The sequence below is a fragment of the Pseudophryne corroboree genome, chromosome 1 (genome assembly GCF_028390025.1).
Source record: "Pseudophryne corroboree isolate aPseCor3 chromosome 1, aPseCor3.hap2, whole genome shotgun sequence".
Lineage (NCBI taxonomy): Eukaryota > Metazoa > Chordata > Amphibia > Anura > Myobatrachidae > Pseudophryne > Pseudophryne corroboree.
Window position 1 is genome coordinate 389,322,187 of NC_086444.1, and position 18,307 is coordinate 389,340,493.

Below are 18,307 nucleotides of genomic sequence, written 5' to 3' on the forward strand. Positions count from 1 at the left end.
AATGAAGATAAACCTAAAGTTATTTAAAATCTAATATCTGTCTATCTACTGTACATATGGGATGCAGTTATGTGACCGTAGGTGTCACATTACCTCCCTCTACATCCTGTAACCTCACAATCCCCACGGTCAGCATGCTGACCAACAGGGACTGTTCCCAGGTCACCACCATGCCCGCAAGGGGCTTGTTGTGCTCCTCCCGACATTCTGCTGCCGGGATGCTGGCGTCGGTATGCTGAGACTGACGGTCATCCAATACACACCCAGACATACATGTACTGTGTGTGTGTGTGTGTGTGTGTGTGTGTGTGTGTGTGTGTGTGTATATATATATATATTGTGACAAGAACACTGGGATAGTGTTTGAGGGCAGGTATATTTGTCCCAGGTTCTTGTCTTACATGTTTTAGAAAATGTTAACTTCTAGGAAAAATGCTTTTTGTTTTGTCTGAACCTTTTCAGTTTGCTGTAAAAGCTGGGTAAAGGCTCTGAGAGAGAGATAAGGCGAGTTCTAGACATTGGGCCCAGTTCGGGTCTTTGGCCTCACAGAGGGCTAATCAGGGTTTCAGCTGTGTAAGAGTGATATAGTGCTTCTAACCTGATTAGTATGGGCAGACTGCCTGGGAAGGCTGCAGGATCTGTGTGTGAGAGACACGCTTTCTGATGCAAGTAAGCTATACAGTATGTACTGAAGAACTCTGTGTTTTGTTTAGTGACAGTTAGGAACATCTTATGTTTAGTTAGTGCCGGACAGGCAAGGTATTTTTATTTTGGGGTTTGTTTTATTTTCTGTTTCAATAAAACTGGCCGGGGTCAGTTGTACCAGAAACTGGACTTGTGTTGTTCCTCAGCTGCTGCGTCCTGCCATATTCCCCAGGAAAAGGCACCTTGCACCCCTACAGTGATACAATATATATATATATATATATTGGATTTGGTATGATATATTGATGGTCAGGATGCCAGCAGTCATCATATCATCCTGACCATCAGAATCCCGACAGCTCCCCAGAAAGTACCCTAACCCTCCCTTGGTGCCTGACTCTAACCTCCCCTTGCAAGTGCCTAACCCTAACCTCCCCCCCCCCCCAGTACCTAACCATCCCCTTCCTGTCCCTGCACCATTACCCTAACGCCCCTTCTAGTGCCTAAACCTAACCTCCCACCACCAGCGGCTGGACGCAAGCACATCCCGCTAAAAGAATGTACGGGATTCCAGGCATCAGTATTTTGACACCGGGATCCTGAGCTCTGTCTGGATTTTGATGCCAGCATTATGTCGTCTTTCAGGATTCTGGCATCAGTATTTCGACTGCCGGGATCCCGTCCGGCGGCATTGCAACTACATCCTATATATATCTATATACACAGTATATAAATATGGATGTATTGTGCTTCTTTCTAATCGCGTCTTATCAACAGTAATTAGCTATTAAGGGGTCTATTTACTAAGCTTTGGATGGAGAAAAAGTGGCAGAAGATAAAGTACCAGCCAATCAGAGTCTAACTGCCATGTCACAGGCTGGGTTTGAAAAATAACAGGAGCTGATTGGCTGGTACTTTATCTCCATCAACTTTATCTCCATCCAAGGTTTAGTAAATAGACGCCTAAGAAGATTCAGAGTGTGGGGGGGGGCTCTAACACCTAGGACCCCCAGAATTGTTATTTGGTGGAAACTTTAGTTAAATTTTAGTATTGTGTGCAATTTCCTTTTCTCATATGTGAGGTAAAGTACAGTACAATTAGAATGAAACAATTAAAAAAAAATCCTTCAGTAGCCTCTCTTACTTCTTCTCTGCTGGACAGATTGTGTGACACAGAAAGAGCAAGCGCTGCACTGTCTGGCTCAGCTGCACCTGCACGTTCCTCTCTTCTGCCAAACAACCTCCGTAGGCTAAGCTCATTGCTGCAGCTGTGACCTCCATTCCTCCCGCCTCCTCCTTCCCCGCAGCCTGCGTGCCAGCCAATCTACAGGGTGCACACAGCTTCTCATACCATTGGAGGGCTGAGCTGTCGCTCGGCAGTGCAGCACTTCTCTGTGGTGCCAGCAGCTGTGCTGTAGTGTGTGGTGCACAGTGCTGCAGATCTGATCTGTAGTGGGTAGCAGGTCGCGTGGAAGCCCCCCTCCCCACTTCCACCTTCAATCCACCACTGGGAGCGGCTGCGCTTGTGCATCTGCTCTGTCTTCTTTAATGTGGAGTTTTTTTTTCATTTTCCTCAGTTTTTATAGTTTATTTCAAAGTTGTGAGGGGGGGGGGGTTTCTGGGCAACTGGAACCTCCCCTGTGTGTGCTACTGGGCCACAGCGCATGTGCGTGACCCTTTACCATGAAATCGCATCAAGGAAAGATGCGATCAGATGATGATTGACTGTTGACAATTGTCTGGGGGCAGCGACGTGGCAGAGGCAGGAAGGAGATCTGGAAACGCAGGTGTGTCATGGCCGTTTTCAGGGCTGGTCTATGAGGTCGCCTGCATTTGGAAATATGGCGGTGGTACCCCTGCCTGCAGGGGTCAACCTCTAGCCAATGCATTCACAGTTAAATTGCGAATGCATTGCAGGGTGGCACCACACATGCTAGACGTCCATTCCTTGTGCTGGGCGTCCCCCCAGCATGTGAGTATATAGACGCAGATTTTGCTGTGGGAGCAAAATCTGTGTCCATCTCTGAATAACCCCCTTAATCTTTTTCCATATTAACAACTAAACAGTGTGCCTAAAGTCAGGAACACCAGATAAATGTACTGTACAACTGGTAAGGAGAATGATTTAGGGGCCAATTCAGTAAGGTTAGCAAATTCTGCTAATCAGTAAAATTTGTTAACCATTAGCACGCATGCTGGGGGACACCCAGCATGCCTACCGGCGCCTCCCTCCCTGCTTCAAGCAGAAATTGCGAACAGCACGCAATTTATGCTTGTTAGCAGAAATTAAGGATGACTCCTACCGGCGCAGCTTAGCTGCGGCCGCAGGAGTCCCGGCGCCATTTTTGTTGATGCAGTGTCTGCGTATGACATCACGCAGCTGCTGCGGCCACACCCCTGACACACCCCGTTCGCACGTGCCAGCCCACCCTTTGGGCTGGCACACCCACGCAACTCTCCGTTTCCACCCAGAAAACGGAGTGTTGCCGCCCCCCTCCCGCCCCTCGACCGCCTCTGCCTGGCGATCGGAATTTATGTGGCCCCCCTCAGAAATTGCGGGCGCATGTGCAGTAGGGCCTGCTGCGCAGGCGCCCATGGCCCCTCAGCAAAAATTCCGTACAAATCGCTACTTGCGATTCATACTGAATTTGCCCCTTAATGAAAGTCCACAGATACAATAGTAGGCTAAAATGCTGTTAGAAACGCCAAACTCTGACTTCCAAAAAGAATTTGAATGGGTTTCAGATGAGTAGGCAGGGCCAAGTCACAGACTGCTTGCATGTTCATATCATTTATGAAAAATACACTCTGATATAATGCACCCAAGAGTAAACATCTCTTCAGACTTACATTTCCCAAATTTAGTAAACAGCTGATTTTCTCTTACCTTTATTTTACCTTCTATTTGTCTTACAATCTGATCATGACTATGATGCACAGAGAAGCAGTAAAAATAAGAATACAACTAAGAAAAATAATTGTAAATTTGCCTCCCCAAAAAACTAATTAAATCTTGTTAATAAAATCTTGTGTGTACTGTACAGATATGTCCTCATACGTATTTGCTGCAATCACGCCAAATAGCTTCTTTTGCATGCTAGGTCACATGAGATTCTTCAAGCGTCAGGTGTCTTTTTTCCTCCTTTTTGAAGAGAATGCATCTAATGCGGTCCACATTGGAATGTAATGGTTGGGGCCCATAAAATTGTATTTATACTCTGTTACAGGGGTATGGCTAGCTCCAAGATAGGGATTGCCAACCACTAAAGAACCAAGCATGAACCTATTCTGTTCATGCCATTAGCATATACAGTATTAGTGCATAAAAAAGCATAAAAATACCTTATTGTTAGAACAAAATATTGTTTCAAATGCAATGCTGTTAACATTATTTGTATTGTTTTCTTAAAAGAAATGGTACAAGTTAAGTATATGAATGCTTCTGTAGTTCAGCAACACAGCGTTGCTTGTAATTGAACCATGTAAAAAATGAATACACTTTTGACTGCAGGCTGGTTAGATTAATCTATATTGATCACCAATTTTCTTTATATGTCTTCCTATGTTAGGACCAATAGTACAGCAGTCTTTAAATAGTGAATGTTATATCAAAGATATATATCGTCCAAAAAATATTTTTTTTTTCTTTTTCAACAATGGACATATTATGAGCAGGTAACAACTCTTAGCTTATGTAGATTCAGTTTCCATGTTTTGAGTGTTTCAAGGGTTGCTGCCCACTTCTTCAGATACAGAAACGTGCTGATAATAAAAGTGACCGAGCTTGCTCTGTGTCATAATTAGACATAGAAATGTAGCATTTGACAGCCGATAAGAACCACTTGGCCCATATAGTCTACCCCTTTTTTACCATATTTGTGCCTCAAACCTTATTTGATCCTTATTTCTTTGCAAGGATATCCTTATTTCTATCCCATGCATGTTTAAATTGCTCTACTATCTTAGCCGTTACCACCTCTAATGGGAGGCTATTCCATTTGTCCACTACTGTTTCTGTTAAGTAATATTTCCTCAAATTTCCCCAGAACCTAGCTCCTTCCAGTAACAGTGCATGTCCTCGTGTTCTTGGGTAACCATCAGTTTTCTATTTGTTGCAGTGAAATATTGTGTGTCATCTATACTCACAGTCCCATGTAGGTAACTTTAACCAAAAAAAAGCCCCCCAAAAAAACCCTTTAATAATTTTCAGTGCATACTTCCGATCTGTCCTGATTTTCTAAGGACAGTCCCATTTTTTAGGACTATCCTGCTGCTCCTGCCACTCGCTGCTCTACAGCAATGAATAGACGTTGTGTGCATGCGCACAGTATCTATTCATGGGAGACAGAGGGACTGGAGGCATGCTAGCAGCTCACAGAACGCTGAGTATGCCCATAAATGATGAAAATGGGGGCGTGGCTCACGATTGTGGCTCTTCTGCAAAGCCACACCTCTTTTTGGTTGTGCATGTTTCTGCTGCACGAGGATGCCCCGCTTTGGCAGCAGCAGATGTTGGAAGGTATGCAGTGGCTTGCAAAAGTATTCTACTCCATAAAGTTGGCAGAGAGGCTTTGTTACAAGTTACTCTTACACAGATTATTCCAGACAGAATTTTCAGTTGGCTTGTAAAATACATTTTCAAACTCATAATTCATGATTTGTCTGCAGATTTATTTATTTTTTAAAATATAAACTGAAAAATGTTGTTTGCATAAGTATTCAATATCTGCAGACTAGAAGAACCACTGTTTGCGGCAACAACAGTTTAAGTCTGTTTAGGTAAGTTTTGACCATGTTTGCACACTGTTTTTAATTACTTTAAGAGCACTCAAACTGTCAGTTACTGTGTCAGTTACAAATTGCCCAACTGCGCAAACTTCAGCATACCATCCAACTCTGAATCATGCCCATAATCACAATATTGGTCCTACAGGATTCCATATGCAATAGGAGACCTATAGGACCAATGCAGTGTCAGTGAATAACATAGCCGCAGGGGCCGCACATAGAAGGCCTTATAAAATTCTACCGGATATAACCACATCATTCACAGTCACAATTTTGGTCCTACAGGGCTTCCATATGATAAATACTTATGTGAGTTTTATGGTTGTATAGGCCATGCAAAGCCATCCCATAACATTATAAAGTACAACTTAGCCATCCAAATGCTGCCCAATTCATAGTAGTGGGTTGGCTTGGGATCACATGCACTCTGGCTCAGCCTGCTGTGACTACACTGCACAATATGACACATATGGAGATGGACCACTGGGGATTTCCCTTTTACCACAATTGGCTAGTTTGACACTATACTTGGCCAGGAGAAATTTGATTCAGTTACAAAGTATTCAAATAATAAAACAAACAGTTTAATATAAATGCTACATTATGTTTGAAACACTGAAAGTGTACAAAACAATCAAAAAGATATTTCCCAGCGCTACAAAATGTATACCTTATCTGCAGCAAATCGTTGTGAAGACTTGTCAATTGGTAAAAAAAACACAAAAAACCCCCACTGTAGAACTGGAAAGGTAGATTGCGCTCCCAAAAATAAATAAATCTATGAACAGATGGTATTTTATTTTATTTCAAATTATCACCTACTGGTGCAATCTACCTTTCTAGTTCTATACATATTAAAATTGTACCTTATGCATTGGAGATGCTGTAAAAATGTTTGTCTATTTGAAAATAACAGGCCAGCATTTTAAGAAATATCTTCTGAATGAATCTATGAGATCTGGGAGAATGGATAGATACGATAACAATCCCACAATACAGATATTAGAGATATGCGCTGCACCATTTTTGGATTTGGTTCTAATTCGTTGGCCAGATTTGGATTTGCCAACTCACTGTGACTGGATTTGGATTTTTTTTATTTAAATGTACAATAAAAGGCTAAACTCACTTAATTAAGGCCTTTGTTGTCCCTAGAGTATTATTAACCTCAATAACATTTGTGGCCCTCATTCCGAGTTGATCGCTCGCTGCCAATTTTCTCAGTGCAGCGATCAGGTTGAAAAACGGCATTTCTGTGCATGCGCATGGTACGCAGCGCGCATGCGCTAAGTACTTTCACACAAAACTTTGTAGTTTTACACAAGCTAGAGCGACGCTTTTCAGTCGCTCGAGTGTTCGTTGTTTGATTGACAGGAAATGGCTGTTTCTGAGCGTCAACTCAGCATTTTCAGGGAGTGTGCTAAAAAACGCAGGCGTGCCAGGTAAAAACGCAGGAGTGGCTGGAGAAACGGGGGAGTGGCTGGCCGAACGCAGGGCGTGTTTATGACGTCAAACCAGGAACTAAACATTCTGCAATCATCGCAAGCTAGGAGTAAGTCTTGAGCCACTCTGAAACTGCATCAAATTTTTTAGTTGCAGAACTGCTAACCTTTCAATCGCACTTCTGCTAAGCTAAGATACACTCCCTGAGGGCGGTGGCCTAGCATTTGCATTGCTGCTAAAAGCAGCTAGCGAGCAATCAACTCGGAATGATGGCCTATATCCAGTAATTTCGACTCAATTTTGACCACCTCACAGCTCACAATATTGTTTTCACCAATATTGGCATAAGGCTGGCTGGCTAACTGCGGTATACAGTATGGGTTGGATACAGTGCAAAATACAGAGTGGGTTGGATACAGTGCTGGTTGGATACTGTGTGGGTTGGATACAGTGCAGTTTGGATACAGTGTGGGGTACATGACAGGTTGGATACAGTAAGGGATACAGAGTGGTTTGGATACAGTGCTAGTTGGATACTGTGTGGGTTGCATACAGTGCAGGTCGGATACAATGTGGGATATATTACTGGTTAGATACAGTGCGGGATACACTACAGATCAGATACAGTGTGGGTTGGATACTGTGTAGGTTGGATACAGTGTTGGATACAGCACTTGTTGGATATAGTGCGGGAAACAGTGTGGGTCAGATACAATGCAGGATACAGTGCAGGGTGGATACACCAATAGTGCACTTACTGTGACAGGGGATGCTGGTGGTGCCCTCAGTGCGGGAGTGTCGGCAGTGCAGGGGTGTTGGCAGAGTCCTCATTGTGGGGTTTCCAGGAGTGTCAGTACTGCTGGGGTGCTGGCGGTGTCGGCAGTGATGGTGGTGTCCTCATTGCAGAGTCGCTGATGGTGTCAGTACTGCTGGTTGTGTTGGCAGTGTGGTATCATTACTGCTGGGGTGTTGGCAGTGCTGGCATTGTCCTCAGTGTGGGATTGCAGGTGGTGTCGATACTGCTGGTGTGCTGGTGGTGTCGGGAAAGTGGGAGTTCTGATGGTGTCCTCAGTGCTAGAGTGTGTCAGCAGGGGTGCCAACATTGTCAGCAATGCAGGAGTGTTGGCGGTGTCCTCAGTGCTGCTCGGGTGTGTCAGCAGTGTGGGGGTGCTGGCTGAGTCAGCAGTGAGGAGGTGCTGGTTGTGTTCGCAGTGTCCTCAGTGCAGAGGCGTTGACAGCGTGGGAGTGCAGGCGGTATCTCAGTGCCAGTGTGTCAGCATTGCAGGTGGCGGTGTCACAGCGGTGCGTGTTGGCCGTCCATCTTTACTCATTAAAGTCTAAGGGGAAATGCTGATTGGCTGAGAGCCATGACATACGGCTCTCTCAGCCAATCAGCGGTCATCCCCATATAATTTTAAAATTGGTGCCCGAGGCGATCACGTAAGATCCAACAGCGGGATCTCGCATGTTCACCTCGGGCCGGGCTCAATGCACCCGGTGCAGGTCCAAGCCCAGGCTCGACTGCCCAGATAGGGGCTCCAAAAAGAAGTAATTCAAATACTGAGGTAGAAGAGGGTGGAAGAAAATTAGCTATCCTTATTAATTAAAAGATTAAAATCTCCCCAACTATGGGGGGTTTTCAGTTAGGTCAGTTTTTTCGCCTAGGCGAAGAAACTGGACATTTCACTATATTTAGGGCCAAAGGGAATTTGTCCTATTTAATAGCAGGGCCGTTTTTCACTTTGGTGAAAAATTCAGTAGTAGCGAAAAACATGTGAATCAGCGAATCCACATGATTTCCCCTCTTGGGCGGCAAAAACGCAGGCCATTGTTGCCAATTTTGAGGCATTTTTCGCAAATGCCTTTTCACTATATACAGTATATAAAAAAAGGTGAACAGGCATAGGTGAAAATGTCTTAAAATGGTCGAAAACGGGCCTCAATTGAATAGGTAGGAGGCGAATTCAATAGCTCCAAGATTGCCTGAGCTAATTGACTAGCCCACTATAGCTCCCAATATACTGTATTTAGCTGTAATTTACAAAACGACAAAACTAACCTGGTTTTGCCTTGTACAGTAAATGATTGCTACTTTAAAAAATTGGGTAGGCTCACACAAAATTCCTGCACCTTCGGAATTCAGAGGCTATTACATTTAGCCAATGGTATTGATTGTTTTTATATTTTCTTGTATTATTCTCTTCTTCCAGTTTAAAAAGGAATTTAAAGTGGTGCATGTTGCTATTATCTTAGACTCTGTTTTTCAAATAATAATTGGACCTGATGTAACGTAGAGTTGAAGGCATTTCATATGAAAACTACAGTGCAGGTGTAAAATGTGACTGAAATAATGCATTTTAGGCATATTGCTGAGCTGGATTCCTTACGTGATGCATCCATATCTACAAGGGGAGCATATGGGCCAGTTTTATACCAGGAAAAAAACATTAAATGAACGAGAGACTGCATAGGATAGATAGAGTATAAGCACCCTGTTTGTTATGAAGCTAAGCTGGCTGGAACTGGTTTTATGTTGATAGGGGTGAATAGGGGGTTAATGCTGTCAATCATTCATTTAGCCAATGGAATTTGTTTAGTAGGCGGGTTGTTTGAGGTTATATAGGGCAGGGCTGAGGAATTCAAATTCCCCTTGCCATTTTGGGATCCCTGGATGTGGTATTGTATTGTATAATTTAAACAGGTTTTTCAATTTGTCATTATATTTAGATAGAAAGTCCATTCTCCCTTTATATTCCTTTGTATTATTAATATAATTCTTTTAATTTGCTGAACTGAATAATTTTCTAGCTGAATTGAAAGTTTAATTAGTTGTCCTGTCAGGAAGATGTTACATTGTTCTATTTTACCTCAGCATGCCCCGTCCCCGTCGTAGTGCTCCCCCTCCTCGCCGTTTGGTTGAGGCGGCCAGGCCGCTCGCAGCCGCCACTGTTTCTCCGGCGGTGAGGGGAGCCTGGCGCTTTACTGTGCGCGGGTCACGTCGCGCAGTCGTGGGCGCCGGAGCTCTGTCAGCCGCGGCTGGCGCTCCGCCGCCGTCCCCGTCTCCTTCGGTGCTGCGGGCATGGCTGGCAAGTGCGGCCGCCAGCCCCGCAGGCACCCCCCGCCGGCCATCCTCAATAAGGGCTAGCGAGTCAGGGGTCTCGGCGGCATCGATAAGCCCCGCCCCTGACTCCATTTTAGTCACAAATGCTGCCTTGCAGTCTTCCCCCACAGCTTCAGGAGCTGGGGGAGTGATTGCAGGCAATAACAGGGATCAGTCCCCAGTTGGCATGCAAGGGGGAATAAATATGTTAGGCTCTCCCACAGAGGTGGGTGTTGATAATGTTAGGAGGCATTCAGTGAATGCTAGTGGCATGACTAATCAACCTAGTGGGGTGATGACGGGTATTGATGCAACAAGAGCATTATACAGAATGCCCCCGCAGGTAGCTTGGTCACCGTATTTTAATCAAAGGGATCAGCAGTTAATGCATTTGCCTGTCATGGGACAGCAGCAATTTTTTAACCCTCAATTGCCTCAGAATGTAGGTCAATTTTATCAGCCGCATATCATTCCACATTTTGCCCATTTTGCGTCAGCTCCACAGTTATATAATCAATTTGGGCGATTAGTTCAAACAATACCGGGCCAATTTGTAAACCCGCAGCATTCGGTGTTCCCGCCTTTACCTCAGGCCCCTACCCCGGTTAGGCCTCCGTCTCCGAGGCATTCGTCAGCGATCCTGCCCCACTTGCTAACTGGGGTGCAGTCGGCATCGGATGCACCTATGGTTTCAAATTCATCCGTTCAGGCAGGGATTAATGCAGTTTTGTTAAGCCCGCAGGTTCTACCTTCTCATACAGAGTCCGTAGACGCGTCGGTGATGGTGGATCCACAAGCAACAGGTCAATATGCGGTGGGCGCACCGTGCAACGAGGGACAAGCGAGTGCAAGAGATCTGGAGGCAGGTCCTTCCACGTCAGGAATGGGTGAGAAAAGCGTAGAAGTGCAGATTAGCGCAAATTTATCTCATTCAGAAGATTCATCGTATTCGTCTAGCTCACTAGAAAATATGCGTAAATTTATGCGAACATTTGTTCAGCATCTCAGAGGGAAGCGTAAAGGTTCAAAGGGAGCGCGTAGTGTAGCATTCAGCTCGGCTCCCGATGCGTCAGGAGATAGTGTCCATTGCGCTAATACGGCAATATTGAGGGGGGTTAGGTCTAAAGTGAAAGAAAGAATTAAGAAGGGCCGTTTTGTGGACATGTTTGCAATCACGCATCACGCCAAGAGAGCTTTGAATACGGCAAAAGCTGGTGGGCCGGCAGCCGAGGAAGCAAGGAGGAGTTATTCTAATTGGCTTTCAGGAATGCATGTATTTGCTGCTTGTTATATAGAGTCTCGTCCATCTGAATTTTTGAACGTGTTAAAGTACTTTCATCTAGTGCATAATATGTACTTGACGGCTAGGCATAACGTTTGGCGTCAGTACGACGAATTGTTTAGGAAAAAGCAAGATGGTCAAAAAAATTTAAGTTTAGGTTTCAAAGACGTGGAAGTCTGGTTAGATGTGACCCAAGGCAGTAGGACAGCCACAGATGAGGCGGGACGCAGGCAGCCCTTTCAGGTCAGATCCGGTGTTAGCCCAGCGGGAAGTGGGAAATGTTATGCGTTTAATAACGCACAATGTAGTAGAGGAGCAACATGTCGTTACAGACACGCCTGTTTGCTGTGCGGAGGAGTACACGCAGCAAAATATTGCAATAGGCCCACAGGTCAGTCAGCAGGTAGAGGGGAGCATAGAGCAGTTCCTAGGTAAGGCAGAGTCACCAGTAAATTTAGAAATCTTAGAGCGTTGGTTGGGCCGCTATCCTCTTAGGGAGGAGGCGGTTTTCTTGTTAAGAGGTTTTAAGTTGGGTTTCAATTTGCCAGTAATTAGGCCGGTTTTAATTTCAGCCAGGAGAAACCTTAAGTCAGCTAGAGAGCTGCCTGAGGTGGTAAGGGCTAAGATTGCGGCTGAGGTTGGTTTGGGTCGGATGTGTGGCCCTTTCAGGAGTCCACCTTTGGCTGATTTTTGCGTTTCTCCATTGGGCGTAGTTCCGAAAAAGGAGCCGGGAAAATTTCGGATTATTCAGCACCTTTCTTACCCGGAAGGGGGCTCAATAAACGAAGCGTTAGATCCTTTATTTTGTAGTGTAAAGTATCAATCGTTTGAGGATGCTATTGCTTTGGTACAAAGTTTTGGTTTTGGGGCTCTATTGGCGAAAGTGGACATATAATCTGCTTTTAGATTGTTGCCGCTGCATCCCGATTCATTTAAGTACATGGGTTTCAAGCTGGATGGTCAATTTTTTGTGGATAGGTGTTTGCCTATGGGCTGTTCAGTATCATGTTCTTACTTTGAATGTTTTAGTTCATTTTTGCAGTGGTGCATAGAAGCAGGAACTGGGCATCCAGGAGTTGCCCATTATTTGGATGAATTTTTGTTGGTTGTTCCTGCTGATAGCTCAGAGTGTCAGGAATTGCTTTTTTCAGTTCAATCATTATTTACAGTCATGGGGGTTCCTATAGCAAAGGATAAAACTGAAGGACCGGTGACGCTTTTATCCTACCTAGGTATAGAAATAGATACTGAAGCAGGGCTTTGTAGATTGCCTCCAGATAAAGTGAATCGTTTAAAGAATTTGTTGGAGAACTTTATTTCGGCAAAAAATATGTCTTTGAAGCAAGTCCAGTCGCTTTTAGATTTATTACATTTTTCTTGTAGGGTCATGCCGATGGGAAGGGTTTTTAGTCGTAGGTTAGAAAGAGCTACCGCAGGGGTTAAGAGGTCGCATCATATGATTCATATCTCAGCAGATTTGAAAGAGGATTGTAGGATCTGGCTTCTTTTCTTGCAAGATTTTAAGGGGTTCGCATTTGGTTACATGAGGAGATTAATAATAGGGAGATTCAACTTTTCACTGATGCTTCGGGTTTATTAGGTTTTGGTGCATATAGTGAGGGTGAGTGGTGCGCTGAGACTTGGCCAGAGGAATGGCGAGTAAAAGGTCTTACTAACAGTATGCTTTTGCTGGAGCTTTTTCCGATAATTGTAGCGTTAGAGATATGGGGTGAGAAGCTTAGTAATCAAAGAATTGTTTTTTGGTGCGACAACTTAGGGGTAGTGCAGGCGATAAATAGCCAGAGGACTTCATGCTTGCATGCATTGAGGTTGTTGAGGCATTTAACTTTAAGATGTCTATAGAGAAACATTTACTTGAATGCTAAGCATGTGCCCGGGGTTGAGAATGAGATAGCGGATTCTTTGTCTCGTTTTCAATGGGATAGATTTAGGAGATTAGCTCCGTCAGCCAAGGCGAATGGTTTGTCATGTCCTGATTTTATATGGCAGATCATTAAGCCGGCATGAAGGCATTGGCGTTGAAAGCATTGGCCCCTGGAATGTTGAGAGCTTATTCTGCAGCTTGGGGCGATTGGCAAGAGTACTTGGCCTCCAGTAGTAGGGGTAAGAGTTGGCAGGATGCGATTTTAGAGTTCGTATGGTCATGGCACGAGAGAGGTCGTTCCAAGGCTGCTATGTCAAGTGCGTTAGCAGGAATATCTTACTTTTCGCGCTTAGAAGGTTAAGTAGATCCCACTAAATCATTTATTCTTGCAAGGGCAATGAGAGGATGGGCTAAGGAGCAGTTAAGATTTAGCGATAATCGTAGACCATAGTCTTTTGAAGGATTTGATAACTGCGGTTTCAGGTATTGCCTTAGGAGATTATGAAATCAATCTTTTTAGTTTAGCATTTGCATTAGCATTTTTCGGGGCTTTAAGGGTAGGGGAATTAGTGGCAGAGAATAAAAGGTCAACAGAGACGGGTAGTATGACGAAGAATGTTGTGATTAAGAGGGATATGCTGCTGGTGAAAATTCAGCACTCAAAAATGGATCAGCTAGGGAAAGGTAAATGGATCTCTGTTCCTGCGCATTCGGAGCCGAGTATTTGCCTAGTAAAATTGGCAGAGATTTATTGCCAAAATCGTCCAAGTGGGGGGATGCATTTTTTTGGTTCATAGGGATCTTATTCCGTTATCTAGATTTCAGTTTACCAGCGTTTAAAAAAAAATGTTTGATAGCTTTGGACCTTCCATTAGAACAGTACGGGACACATTCATTTAGAACAGGAGCAGTGACTTGTGCAGCAGCGGCAGGTTCTTCGGGTGAAGAAATCAAGTGTTTAGGGCGTTGGAAGTCAGATGCTTATAAGGGTTACATTCGGGGCGATAAGTTGTGTTAAATAGAAGCTTCCTGCGAGTTTGTTATTTGGGAATCTCAGGGCCTTAAGCTACCCGCCGTTAAAGGGGGTTTGGAGTTCTTTTCACCTTTTTCCTCGCAAAATGATTGAGGTTTGGTGTTGTCCACCTCCATTTGGGTCACCCAAATAACTAAGTTTTTCCTTTCCCTGCAATTTGAATGGAATTTATTACTATTAAACAAATTATTTTGTTTTTACCTTTTATTACAGGTTTTTTGACATTATCAAGCCGGGTGTGGATTGTAGGTCATTCTTATGTCTATTGGGCCGGTAGGCATCAGGCGGCTAAGTCATTCCCTTTTGATATTAGGTGGATAGGTATAAGGGGTATGAGATGGAGTAGTTTATTGAGTTTACTCTCGGATTGTTAAGGGAAATGGGGTGCCCCAGATTGTTTAGTTGTGCATTTAGGTGGTAATGATTTGGGTACCTGTAAAGGTATTGAATTAACTAATGAAATAAAGAGATATTTTAAGTTGGTTATGGAGCGTTGGCCGCTGGTTAAGTTGTTATGGTCAGAGATTGTACCGTGTAGATTTTGGAGGGGCATTCAAGGCGGTGCAGCTTTGGATAGAGTGAGGAGAAAGGTTAATGCTGCAATTTCCAGATATGTCCTTAGTCTAGGAGGTCAGGTGGTAAAGCACTGGAGTTACGTTATGAGTCAGTGGAATTTTATAGATTAAACGGGGTGCATTTGTCTAAGATTGGGTTGGAGCTATTTGTCACAGCTTTGGTGGATGGTTTGAAGGTAGTATGAGGCGCTGTTTTTTTGGTGGTGGCGGTATCGAAGTCTGTAAGCCTTCGAGTTTGGCGGAAAGCAGTGCTCATCGGCGGCTCAATTTAGCGCAGCAGAGCTTGGCTAGCATTTCCCCTTTGAGAAAAGGCGAGTCGGTCACTACCTCAGGGGAGGATCAGGTCACCATCTTAAGGAGGAACCAGCACTGTGCTAGTTAAGGGGAGATGGTTCTACCCAAGACGGATTGTGCAAGGGGCAAAAACTCCGCCCCATTTGTTTAATGATTACAAGTTTTTTAAGCCATGGCCAAGTTGGCACTGCTTTTTTCGCCACCAGTGATTAAGATTTCTAATTCCAGATTCGAATTTAAATAAATTTGGCTGTGACCTCCTTTCCCAATCTATACAGTTGTCCGTGTCTTTATTTATTGGTTGAATTATTTAAGTTATGGCGTAATAATAAAACATATGGGTGACTTAAAATGAACGAGAGACTGCATAGGATAGAGAGAGTATAAGCACCCTGTTTGCTATGAAGCTAAGCCTGCTGGAACTGGTTTTATGTTGATAGGGGTGAATAGGGGGTTAAGGCTGTCAATCATTCATTTAGCCAATGGAATTTGTTTGGTAGGCGGGTTGTTTGAGGTTATATAGGGCAAGGCTGAGGAATTCAAGTTCCTCTTGCCATTTTGGGATCCCACCCACCCACCCGGCAAAATTATTTTGATTTAAATTCAATTAAATGTTTTTTTCTAGTTGGAATAAAAAGTTTACAGTTATTCCAGCAAGGCGAGGCACAGCGGGCAGAAAGCAGTGCTCATCGGCGGCTCAATTTAGCACAGCAGAGCTTGGCTAGCATTTCCCCTTTGAGAAAATGCGAGTCGGTCACTACCTCAGGGGAGGACCAGGTCACCATCTTAAGGAGGGACCAGCACTGTGCTAGTTAAGGGGAGATGGTTCTACCCAAGACGGATTGCGCAAGGGGCAGAAACTCCGCCCCATTTGTTTAATGATTAAAAGTTTTTTAAGCCATGGCCGAGTTGGCACTGCTTTTTTCGCCACCAGTGATTAAGATTTCTAATTCCAGATTCGAATTTAAATAAATTTGGCTGTGACCTCCTTTCTCAATCTATACAGTTGTCCGTGTCTTTATTTATTGGTTGAATTATTTAAGTTATGGCGCAATAATAAAACATATGGGTGACTTATTATATTCTCCAGGTTTATGTCAGGTTATCAGAGTGGCAAAGTAGAGATGTTGCCCACAACAACCACCCAGCTTCTACCTATCATTTTACAAAAGTACTTGATACATGCTATCTAGAAACCGACTGGTTGATAGTGATATAGTATGAGCAACTTCATTTACTTCTCCATTCATTAGATATTTTGATACAGTATCTACCCACAAAAAAACAGCTCTGCTGGTAGCTGGACAAATAAGTGATATACAGTATCTGTCAGTGTGATATCTGGATTAGATTGTACTTTTTATTATTGCATTTTTTTTATGTGTTAATATTTATTACATTGATATCAAACTTATGTACAGTATATATTATGTATATATTTATTCAGCAGTAGCACTGTTGGTTGTTTTGGGTATTTGCTTGCAGTCCACGCAACTGATTTTTAAAAAGGCAATAGCAATTAATGCTAAATATTTATTTCTATTGCCATGTTAAAATTATTGGTCAAAGCCGTCGATGATCGGGTTTGATAAACAAACATTTAATAATTGACCTATTTTTCCCTAGAAGTCGAGTTCCCGTAAGATACTGTATGTGCCTCTTGACCGGCATACTAGTTGGATTTGTGATAATATGCCCTTGCTGAACTCAGACTACAGATGTGTCCTTTCTTACTGCTGTTTCAGTCGTACCAAATAGTCCCCCTCATTGCTCCAGGTCCCGGGCATCTGGGCTGTGCTGAGCATCTTCCAAGCTCAAAATGTGCATCTTGTTAGCATTAAAAAAACAACAGAGATGACAAAACTACATTGAAAGCTTACACTGATCAATTTGATTTGTAAGATTTGTACATCTTTGTGCAACTGAGTCTGAATCTGTGTAAAAAGGGCTCCGGTGCAAGTACATACAGGTTTTTCTCATGCCATGTTTCCTTGTACTTCACCTGTGGCTTTGTATGTGTATAAAACCAATTACTGTGCCATTAAAGTCACAACATAGAATCTCCAGTCAGTGGAGGACCTAACGAGTAGTGTGCCCAGCTGCAAAAATATGCTTTGGGCCCCGCTCCCACTATATGACTCACTAAATATCTGACACATATAGCATACCTACCAATGCTCTCATATCCTGCTTCTGGACTTTTTACAAGCGCCAAAGAGGTCATGGCCTCCTGATTGCTAAGCCAACACCCCCTGTAGTATTACATTTAGGGGGCCTGACTGCATGTAACACCCTTGTTTCTCATCATTCTCGGGGTAAGCCCAGCTTTCTGGCAACTGCTATTCTGCCCCAGATTCTCTAGGCACTAAATGCACGCAGCATCCCCCATATAGAAACTACTATGCCTACTACATGCAGCATGCATGCACACTTCCTCCAATCCATATTGTCCCTTATTGTTCAGTCAGAGTAAGGGGCCTATGTATCAAGCATTTTTTCACAATATTATGTAGAAATTGCAGTGTCTGCATAATTTTATGAATTGTTGCTATGTATTAACAGCCTAGTATGGGAGATTTCACATAAATTTCCTGCAGAGAGCTCATTAGCGCTGCAGATCGCAGTCCCCATTATTATTAATGGGAGCTACTATACACTCCTTCATACCAAACTCTGAAAAGCAAAGCTTTATAGACATTTTGTTGCCCTATGGCAGAAATAGATTAGGGGAGGGAAGTTCTAAAGGGAAAATGCAATAAAACCCCTATTTTGGGGGGTTTTACCACATTTTTCATATGTACTAACCACCGGCCGCCAGGTTTTTGCTGCCAAGGGTATAGCCATCTTTTGATGGCGATACCCTATTGAACCCTATGGGCTTCTTACCATTGGCCGCTGCATCCCGCTGCCTCTGCCACCCCACTCCGCTCATGGTGACCCCCCTCTACCAGGCATACTTGTGTGCTGGGAGCCCTGGTCCCGGAACCCAAACTCCTCCTCCCCCTAGCAAAACAGGCGGAGGTCCTTCCTGCTGCAGGATGGAGGAGGAGGAGCCCGGGACTGACTACTGCCTGCTTGTCGGTCTGGGAGGTGATGGAGACCCCCCGCACACCTTCCCACGGGTATTGTGGGGGGCCTCTGTCACAGCAATGTATTTTAATACATCCCACCCTTGGTCCCCCAACACCCCCTAACATTTTTGGTGTGTACCAAAAAATAATGTGCCATGACTTTGTGGGGAAGGTGAGTAGCCACAGAATTG

General features: G+C 44.0%; 1 long non-coding RNA gene across 1 annotated transcript in view; it reads left to right on the forward strand.

Moving 5' to 3' along the window:
• Window positions 1–620: 620 nt before the first annotated feature.
• LOC134887926 (uncharacterized) overlaps window positions 621–18,307 on the forward strand; it is a 53,891-nt gene continuing 36,204 nt past the window's right edge. Inside the window, exon 1 of the long non-coding RNA XR_010171093.1 lies at window positions 621–669. This is a non-coding gene — a long non-coding RNA (uncharacterized LOC134887926). The remainder of the gene's footprint in view (window positions 670–18,307) is intronic.